This window comes from Lissotriton helveticus, chromosome 10 (genome assembly GCF_964261635.1).
Source record: "Lissotriton helveticus chromosome 10, aLisHel1.1, whole genome shotgun sequence".
In the NCBI taxonomy this organism is placed as follows: domain Eukaryota; kingdom Metazoa; phylum Chordata; class Amphibia; order Caudata; family Salamandridae; genus Lissotriton; species Lissotriton helveticus.
The window spans coordinates 518,893,320-518,902,080 of NC_136071.1; the positions used below are offsets into that span (position 1 = coordinate 518,893,320).

The 8,761-nt window shown below is 46.8% G+C and overlaps 1 protein-coding gene across 1 annotated transcript in view; it reads right to left on the reverse strand.

Moving 5' to 3' along the window:
- LOC144784322 (alpha-N-acetylgalactosaminidase-like) overlaps positions 1-6,225 on the reverse strand; it is a 110,041-nt gene extending 103,816 nt beyond the window's left edge. The window contains exon 1 of the mRNA XM_078663031.1: positions 6,115-6,225. The gene's annotated coding sequence lies outside the window, so the exon portion shown is untranslated. The remainder of the gene's footprint in view (positions 1-6,114) is intronic.
- Positions 6,226-8,761: the final 2,536 nt, after the last annotated feature.

An 8,761-nucleotide genomic window follows, 5' to 3' on the forward strand; every position in this document is an offset into this window, starting at 1 on the left:
CTCACCAAGGCGAAGCAGCACATGCGCTGCATTCGCTAGGCGAGACCTAAAAAAGGGAGAGTGCACATGACTGAGTTGGTCGGCCCTGGGGCTGACCAAACACTCAGTACCCACAATAGTGGGCAAAGTCACTCCCCCCCTGCCCTGGAGCAGGACCGCCCACCCCAACCAGGCACCAGGCACTTCTGCTTTCTCGCAGTGCAAGAAGCAGAAACATAACATTTCCTTTTTATGTTTCTGCCTTTTCGCACTGCGAGAAAGCAGTGGGGCAATGCCCCCATGCAGGAGCCGCCACTGTAGAACGAAGCAGTTCCCTGAATGCAAACAGAGTAAGCATACAAGTCTTCTAATCAAAACAAATACAGAAGAAATGCTTTTGAGTCTGTACAAATAAAAAAAAGGGATGAAAGACATGGCATAAGAAGCGGGAAATGCGTGACGAGTACAAAATCCAATGCAAAGCAAGGGGCAGGCCCAAATTGCACTACACATATATAACTTAACAAATTAGTGACACTAGGCCTTCAAAAACAGCAGCTAATATTGTCTGTAGGTGAGGCCTAAAAGAACACCTGTACACCTCCTGGTCTGTGTTTGCTTTGGTTACTACACTGCAGTCTTAAATGCCCTGTAACATTTATTCTGGTTTAATATCAGTGCGCTGCTCTGGTCCCTCCTTGGAAGGACAGAAAGAAACACAGCCTTGAGTTTCCACTTAGAAGTCTGCAACTCCTGCAAAGCGGAGTGATGAGTGTGTGCCCTGTGCGACACAACAGGGATCATAAGGTAAGTTTGAACATTAAAAAGGCAGTCAGACCAGTGACATCTTAAGGATGTGTGGGTCCCGAGGCAATATTTATTTTGAGACCACCTGTTTGGAAAAAGGTTAAAATGTATTACCCCCTTTTGGCTGATTCAAGACCTCATAGACCTCATAGAGCCAAACAATATTGAAATATATGTTAAACCTTCAGAAATTGATACACGTACAGCAGGATGGTCAAGATGTCTGGGGTCTGCCAACCAAATAGTAACAAATGAAAGCTTGAACAAGCGTTGATAAAGCCATTTCTTTTTAAGTCTGGATCTAGATTTCTCTGACTATAGTGGCAAACAAGTGTGTTCCTCCCAATGTAGGAAAAACATGGTATTGTTGACTTGCTAAATGTTTAGTGGACTAATGCATAATTTTAAAATAAGTCATATGCATACAGCACTTGAAATTGTAGCTTTAGTCGCCAAATAGTGAGAGAAAGAATAGTGAGGTATAAAGAAATAAGGTAGTGAAAAAAAGACATTAAGAAGAGAGAGAAAAGGTTCTGTTAAGCATGCTCGGCTGTCAAATTAGAAAAATAAGCTGTATTTTTTATGGGCAACGTTATTATGGGAAGACTTTTAGCAATCCTATTTACTTTACCAGGGCCCCCTTGGAAGGTGGGGCAATTGCCCACTTTGTCCATGCCTTTAAAAGCAAGGGAGTCTGTGACATGACCTTAATTGGATTTCAAGCTCAAAGAAAGTATTTTTTCGATCAACAAACACATGCCACCTTTTTGATGAAACTTTCCAGTCTCACACAGATACGCTTTTGCATCTTGAGATGCCCAGGTAATTGCTGTTGTATGTTGCACATGGACTACTTATTTTTCACATCTTTTTAATAAGCCACCAGCCGTGGCTCCTCCATTAGAGCAGAGGAGTGTTGCCCCATTCCTAAAAAATACTGCAAAGTTGAAAAATAAAACGCAATTAAATAAATTTATTTCCATTTTATTTTTCACTGCTCGCAAGCTGAGCATCAGAATGGGGCGGGGCCACCACAGCTGCTGACTGGCTGCAGGAGGAGTGGTGCACACTTTAGTTTAAAGTCCACATGTGACTTCGGCTGACTGCCTTGCGACGGACAGCCTTACATGCCCTCATCAAGCCAAGCTGCCTTAGACCAGTGATAGAAGTGGGCGGGATCGGAAGGGCACGGCGTGCCGCTACTTTTAAAAATTAATTCAGTCCGTTCCCCTACTTCTTCTTTCATAAAATCGTCCTGGGACAGCAAGAATAGTCCTACTTAAAAAACAATAACTTTTTCATTCAGCTTCCAGGGGCTGCTCGCACTTCTCTGTTGAACTCCAGAGGCTGCAGGAGCCCCTCCCTGAGCTCTCACAGACTGAGTGCAGGCCCATTGTCATTCCGATTGAGGCTGATTATCCCCTTTTGAATGACAATGCGCCCGCCGTCGCTGCCTTTAGCATATCATGTGCCAGTGAGATCAGAGTTAGTGATTACAGAGGAGCTTTCCCCAAATAGAGTACTGTGGGGAATTTGCCCCCTTGTGTAATTTGTCAATGTTGTACACAGAGTGAACTGGGCAGGAGCAGTCACAGGACAGAAGAGGCGGCAGGAAAGGAGGGGTAATCGGGCAGGAGAGGTGATCAGGCAGAAGAAGTAATGGGCAGGAGAAGTGACAGCGTAGGAGAGGTGACGGGGCAGGAGAGGTGACGGGGCAGGAGAGGTGACGGGGCAGGAGAGGTGATGGGGCAGGAGAGGTCACGGGGCAGGAGCAGTGATGGGTCAGGAGCAGTGACGGGTCAGGAGAGGCGACAGGACGGGGCAGGAGGAGTGATGGGGCAGATGCAGTGATTAGGCATGAGCAGGAGCGGTAACCGGGCAGGAGCAGTGAACAGATAGGAGCTCTGAACCGGGCAGGAGAAGTGATGGGACAGGAGAAGTGATCGAGCAGGAGAAGTGATGGGACAGGAGAAGTGACCGGGCAGGAGCGGTGACCGGGCAGGAGCGGTGAACGGGCAGGAGCGGTGAACAGGCAGGAGCGGTGAACAGGCAGGAGCGGTGAACAGGCAGGAGCGGTGAACAGGCAGGAGCGGTGAACAGGCAGGAGCGGTGAACGGGGCAGGAGCAGTGACGGGGCAGGAGCAGTGACTGGGCAGGAGCAGTGACTGGGCAGGAGCAGTGACTGGGCAGGAGCAGTGACTGGGCAGGAGCAGTGACGGGGTAGGAGCAGTGACTGGGCAGGAGCAGTGACTGGGCAGGAGCAGTGACTGGGCAGGAGCAGTGATGGGGCAGGAGAGGCAACAGGAAAGGAGAGGTGACCGGGCAGGAGTGGTGACCAGGCAGGAATGGTGACCGGGCGGGAGTGGTGACCGGGCGGGAGTGGTGACATGGCAGGAGAAGTGAACAGGGCAGGAGAAGTGAACAGGGCAGGAGAAGTGAACAGGGCAGGCGAAGTGAACAGGGCAGGCGAAGTGAACAGGGGCAGGACAAGGGACGGGGCAGGAGAAGGGACGGGGCAGGAGAAGGGACGGGGCAGGAGAAGGGACGGGGCAGGAGAAGTGACGGGACAGAAGCGTTGATCGTGCATGAGTAGGAGTACTGACTGGACAGGAGCAGTGAAAGGGCAGGAGCAGTGAAAGGGCAGGAGCAGTGACGGGGCAGGAAAAGTGACGGGAAGTGACAAGGCAGGAGAAGTGACGGGGCAGGAGAAGTGACGGGGCAGGAGAAGTGACGGGGCAGGAAAAGTGACAGGGCAGGAAAAGTGACGGGGCAGGAAAAGTGACGGGGCAGGAAAAGTGACGGGGCAGGAAAAGTGATTAGTCATGAGTAGGAGCGGTGAATGGGTAGGAGCAGATAACGGGCAGGAGCAGATAACAGGCAGGAGTAGTGAACAGGCAGGATCAGTGACAGGGCAGGAGCAGTGAACGGGAAGGGGCAGAGACGGGGAAGGAGCGGTGATGGGGTAGGAGAAGTGACCGGGCAGGAGAAAGTGACAGGGCAGGAGAATGTGACAGGGCAGGAGAATGTGAATGTAAATGTAAATGTGTTGGACTTGTAAGTGACTTGTACTTATGTTCCTTGCCTATTTATTTATATACTATTGCATGACATCCACTGATGTGTCTGCAAAGCATACTTGTTGCCCTGAATTTTTTTCCTGAATTTGGACCTCCTGTCCTGAATTTTTGTTGGGAATTTTGACCCCTTGTCCTGAACTTTTACACTCACCATCCTGAATTTGCGGCCATGCCAGTTGGCCACCCTACTCTGCAGTGCCCACGACCTCCTCCCCCTTCCCTTCTATCTAGGGGCCTGCAAAGCAACACTGAAAGGGCCATCAGACAACTGTGAATTAACTGGTGACACAACAGAGCAGAGCAGATTGTTGACAATGCAATATCAGCCCTTGATTAGAAGTGGATTCCAGAACAACAAGGAGTGTAAATTCCTCTGTGTAGAGGATGCTGTGGTGCAGGGAGGCACACAAACTAGTTTATTTTAACTAACTGACTACACTGAACGGGGTACCTGTGCACCCTAAACTGGAAACACAGAGATCCATGACTTTTATATCTAGTAAGCATACATATCTGCAGTATTGCACTGAAAAAGGTAACTATGCCGTTCCAGGCATCAGGCGTTTCCCAGGGTGACTGGAAGGGTAGGGGCCAGTTTAGTTTGGGGGGGGGGGTCCGGTTTTGTACAAGTGCAGGAATTTTAAAAATACTGCAAAGTTCTTTGTATATTCAGCAGGTTTCGGTCAACAATACAAGTGCCAAGATAACTTTGGAGATCAATGTACCTGCTGAAGAGAGATGGGAGCATGTTTTGTCTAGTGGCTGTTTCACTCACCTAAGGTAGTGCAGAGGGGTAATATGCCTGCTGGATAGAACGTGTACTATGCATATCAAAGAGCAATATGTTATGTGCATAGTTCAGTGGGTACTGCTTTGTGTTCACTTCCCAAATGAAAGGACACTTGAATACATATGGCCTGGCAGTTCGGGCTGGACTGTTCCCATTGGGCGCAGGGTCAAGACTGATTTGCATATGGCTGGGTCCAAACTGGAATGGCATGGGGAGCAAAACAACAATGGATTTAGGACCAGATCTCTGTACTGGGGTGAATGTATGACAATGTTCTGCATTCTGTCCACCAGTTGTTCTTTTTGCTATATTATGATTGAGCAGCTAGCTGGCTGACATGAATATGAAGGAGCCTTTGTGGGTTTCCGTGAGTCTAGAGTCTCCTGAAGAGACCCTTTCTCTTCTGAGCTCTACTTAACACATGTGTACAGGAGGAGCCCTGTATTCATGTCCTCAATGTTTGACACAACAAATACTCATGGATTTCTGAACAAGGAGAGTAAAAGCATTAAGGCAACATGTTGTTCCTGCTTATATTTCACACGCTTTACATAAACCTATATTCCCTATGAGTGTTTGCTTTTTCCTGAATTAAACCTCAAACAAAAATGTTTATCCATTGTTTGAATTAAATAACGTTATAAGCTGTAACTGGTAAGTGAAATGCTAAACGTACTAAAAATGGTATGTTTTGCTATTTCTAGCCACACCCCTGACTCCGCCCACTGATCCAAACTTTGGTTTTCCCGCCCCCTGATTCCCCACCCACAGTTCCCCTACTTTTTTCCCCCACTTCGACCACTGCCTTAGACAGCTGGGTAGAGAGCAGGCACATGCGCCCAGAGCCTGAGGGAGCGTCATAGGAATCTTCTCCAACCAATCCTGATCCTTCATTCAACCTGCTTAACATTTTCAGCATGAGAGAAGCACCTGAAGTGGTTAAGGGTGTTGGCTCTGAAACTCCCCACTCTCTGATTGAAGAACACCGAGAAGGACCGCGAGTCAGTGGGTAAGTACATTTTATTTTTAATGTTATGACCCACTGACAGGCCTTGTGGGAAACTCTCCCAGCCTTCAGCCTCAAACCCAAAGCTCTCAGTCAGTGGTTTGTTATAAAAGCTGTTTATAAAGAGCCATGATTGAGAGCTTGTTGACCCTATATAGGCATTCTCACTGGCTCACAGTGCCAGGCTGTGGGTGAAAATGATTTATTTACTCCACCACTTACGCTTGTGTCACCAGCCGCCACTGCAGAAGTATTACCCATGCAGGTTACACTGCTGCTCGTAACACACGTGCCTTTGAGAGCAGCGAAGATGCAATAAGCCTTTCTCTTGACACTGACTACAGATGAAAGTACAGCAGTCTGTGGGACCTAAAAGCGATGCAAACTTCGAGGGAATATATTTTTCACTCAGCAAAGTGTCCGGATCGCTCACCGGGTCCCGTTTTGTTACTCACCGCCGAGGTTGGAGCTGCCTGTACGCTGGTGCGGTGGCTGTGACCCAGATGTTCCGTCTTCACTCCAGACCGTCTGAAACTGACCTGCCGCTGGCTTCCTGGTCACGTGTCTCGGAGTCACCTGCCTGTGTTTTCGCCTTCAAACCGCTTCCTGCTTGGAGACTTCGGAGCTTTCTTTTTTCATCTCTGTTTCTTTATTTTCTTACCTTTCCATTCTTCTAGACAGGCTTATTTATATGGCGTGTTAAGTAATGCTATTAGAATAACTGGCGGCCATCGAGGGGCGGCTCCTGCAGCACCTGTTGCATTAGTTCAGGTGTGTGCAATTGAGAGTTAAGTGTCGAATACTTCTTGAAAAAAGTACCAAATGAAGTGAGCTTCACAGATTTCTCAGTCAAATAAAACTCTGAGTTGGAGTTGTGGTTTTATGTAAGTGGGAAATAAATTCCCAAATTAAGCTGCATTTTGAATCAAAAACACTATTTCTAATGTTCCCCAGAGATGGTGCAGATGAGCTGTCATTTTGAATACTTTCTTCAGTTATTGAATTTGTTCCTAATGTAAGGAAATGTATAGTCCTAATCTTAAAATGCTGTATTTTGCACGAGAACAGCAGATCACAGACTTTAGTTCTGCTTAGTTTTAAACCTGTTTCTTGCTTATTTTAACTGGACTATATCACCCCCCCCCCCCCCCGCAATTAACGTACCAGAGACCTATCAGCAGCATCCAGCTCCCCATCAGTCAATTACAAAGAAGGCGCACTGTTTTCTAATTGCACCAAATGTACATGATTAGTTCCTGAATTTTCCCACTTTATTCCTGTTTTTGATTATTTTGGCTAGTTTACAAGGCATGTGACAGCATGGTAATATTTACTCCAAATTGCTTTTCTGAATAGGCACTGCAGTCTCTTAGCACGGAACAGTATAAACTAAAAGTTTTCACTTGTAATTCCCCTTTCTGTAACTGTTTTTGTGAAGGCAAATGTGGATTTTCATATTATATATGATTTATCCTGATGTCTATGTAATACCTCTTAACTCATTTCATTCATTATGTGCACATTTGATCCTAAGATTTGTTTAAGGACGAATAAAGAAATCGTCACAGCTAAGGGCCTCATTACGATCTCAGTCACAGTTTTCTCCAGTGGTGTAGGAAGCGGGGTACAGTGTGTGTGGGCCGCCCTCGGTGTCATCTCTGAGGGGGTAACAAAATGGCAAAAATATGTGTTTTAAATTCATATTTTTGCCATTTTGTCAAGCCGGGGGTGACAAGAAATTTTTCGCACCGGTACCATCTGATCTTGCCTCACAACTGGTTTCATCCTCCTGACTCGGAAACTGGACCAACGGACTCGCGGTCGGCGGTTCAGCCTGACCGATCACAATGTGACCGAACACTGTTTGGTCGGATTCCCATTGACTCTTATGGGAGCCTGTGTTCCGCCTGACAACACAGGCGGGGAAATGAGGGGTGTGTGCTTAAAACACTGCACCCTGTCGCAGGCACCTCATGGTGCGTGCCACACAGTGCAGGGTTTTACAGGGGGGTCCCTTAGGTAGCCACTCTGCCCCCAACTAGAGTCCACAGGAAGAAGGGGGCCCTGCCAGGGGCCCCAACGTCACTTTCCGACAGCCTTTTTTTTTTTGTCGGACAGGCCTACTCGGAAAGGCTGGTGGAAGCTGACATCATAATTGCTCAGTCGGAAACGCAGTCTGTTGAGCTGTCGATGTGGGTCTGATGACACAAATTCTCCGAGAGCCGGTCGGAAACAGTTCCGAAAGACCGTGCGGTTTACAATCCAACCGCGAACATCGTAATCGGTAGGTTGGATTTTAAACCGACCGAGTCGGTCAGAAGGGTTCTGACACGGTCTAGGAGATTCTGACTGTCGGGAGGAGGCTTTCCACCCGACATCATATTCGGCCCCTAAGTTTCCTCCTGCTTCCAAGCAAAGCAACATTCCAGAAAATTATTAATTTATTAGCTTTGTGGCTCAAGGGAAAAACAAATCTTTCTCACTAGCTAAAACATGGGCTGTTTTAACAGCAGTGTAGTTCCTGTTTAAAATATAAACTTAAAGAGACTGTCCCATGAATGATGACACAAGATGTCTCGTAGCCCCAAATGGCATCATCAAACAAGGCAACATTGTAGAATACCTCTTCTGAGTATTCAGGAATTCTACTCTGGCTGTCCTCTTTAAAATCAAAACACGGCTGCTCTTTTGCCACTGTACAGATTTACTGGTGTTAGCGTATATAAAGCAGTTCTTTTTAAAGCAAGATTTTCTATGTTCTACTCTTACCCGCAGTTTCTCAAGCAGCATTATGTTGTCTGTTGAAAATCTGGCTTTTGACATTAAATACCCACAGCTCTTATGTATTTACATCTCCTGCACAATGGCTTTTAAATTTGAGTTTTGAAGGACATTTCCAAAGCATTTTTCTCATTCTAATTGTACGACAGTAGACATTTCCAGTCAGGGTTTGAAAAATACGGGTTTCAATATGGCATGTTTATCCATATAAAACAGTGTCCCTTCTTTATGGCTATACTGTTGTGTTAATTTGTATATTTATGTGCAGTTTATTCATTGGGCTTTAAACAAAGAGGCATTTCACACAGACGTGTTGGTTCA